This window comes from Chrysochloris asiatica, unplaced genomic scaffold, assembly GCF_000296735.1.
Source record: "Chrysochloris asiatica unplaced genomic scaffold, ChrAsi1.0 scaffold00147, whole genome shotgun sequence".
Lineage (NCBI taxonomy): Eukaryota > Metazoa > Chordata > Mammalia > Afrosoricida > Chrysochloridae > Chrysochloris > Chrysochloris asiatica.
Window position 1 is genome coordinate 2,246,043 of NW_006408665.1, and position 1,483 is coordinate 2,247,525.

The 1,483-nt window shown below is 35.3% G+C and overlaps 1 pseudogene; it reads left to right on the forward strand.

Annotated features, from left to right (window-relative positions):
• LOC102828709 overlaps positions 1-518 on the forward strand; it is a 46,118-nt pseudogene extending 45,600 nt beyond the window's left edge.
• The last annotated feature ends 965 nt before the right edge of the window (positions 519-1,483 follow it).

Consider the following 1,483-nt stretch of genomic DNA (forward strand, 5'->3'; position numbering starts at 1 on the left):
GCTGGTGATTCAGATCAATTTGTACTTCTCAGTTCTCGAAGATAGCAAAGCAAGTTTGCAAGTCCATGTTGTTTGTATGTCTGGGTAACATGTGTCTATCATCCATTGCAGAAGCAGTTTTCAGAAAACTTGTAACTGATCAAAATCTTTTAGATAAGTGGATCATTGGCAGTGGTGCTGTTTCTGACTGGAACATGGGCTGGTCACCAGATTCAAGAGCTGTAAGCTGCCTAAGAAATCATGACATTAAAACAGCTCATAAAGCATGACAGATTATCCAAGAAGACTTTGCCACATTTGAACATATACTATGTATGGATTAAAGTAATCTAAAAGATTTGAATAGAAATGGTAATTAAGTTAAAAACTGCAAAGCTAAAATTGAACTACTTGGAAGCTATGATCCACAAAAGCAACTTATTATTGAAGATCCCTATTATAGGAATGACTCAGAATTTGATACTGTGTGCCAGCAGTGTCTTAGGTGCTGCAAAGCATTTTTGGAGAAGGCATCCTAAAGCTCCATCCATTCATTGTTAAAGGCCAGCTGTGATGAACATCTTCATGGTGATGCTCTATATTTTTCAGTCAGTGGATGTATTAAAATATAATGTTCCAAAGCTTAAGGCTGCAACTATTTCTTCAGCTGACTTACTGTAAAAATAATTATAAATGTTTGCAGCAGTACATTGACAGGGAACCATCAGAAATTCAAGCTGGATTATGAAGAAGGGGTGGAACTAGATATATTATTGCTGATATCAGATGAATCTTGGCTGAAAGACATGTACTTGTGCTGATTGACTATACAGAAGCTTTTGATGGTGTGGATCATAACAAACTATGGACAACATTGTGAATAATGGGTATTCCAGAACATTTACTGTGCTCATGAGGAACCTGTACATAGACCAAAAGGCAGTCATTCAAACAGAATAGGAAGATAGTGAACAGTTAGGAATCAGCAAATGTTTATGCCAGTGTGTTTTATCCTTGTAGTATTCTTTCATTATTCTTATTCAATATGCATGCTGGACAAATAATCTGAGGAGCTGGATTATATGACGAAGAATGTGGCATCAGGATTGGTGGAAAACTCATTAAAAACCTACAATATGCAGATGATACAACCTTGCTTGCTGGAAGCGATGAGAACTTGAAATACTTATTTATGAAGATCAAAGACCACAGCCTTCATTATGAATTGCACCTCAATGTAAAGAAAATGAAAATCTTAACAAATGGGTCAATAAGTAACTTCAAGTAAATGGAGAAAAGACTGAAATTATCAGACTTAATTTGCATGGATCTACAAATAATACTCAAGGAAACAGTAATCAAGATATCCAAGGATGGATTGCATTAGGCCATTTGCTGTAAAAGACCTCTTAAAAGTGTTAAAAGAACAAGAATGTCAATTTGAGGACTAAGGTTTACTTGACTCAAGTCATGGTATTTTCAGTTATATCTTTTAAATGTATAA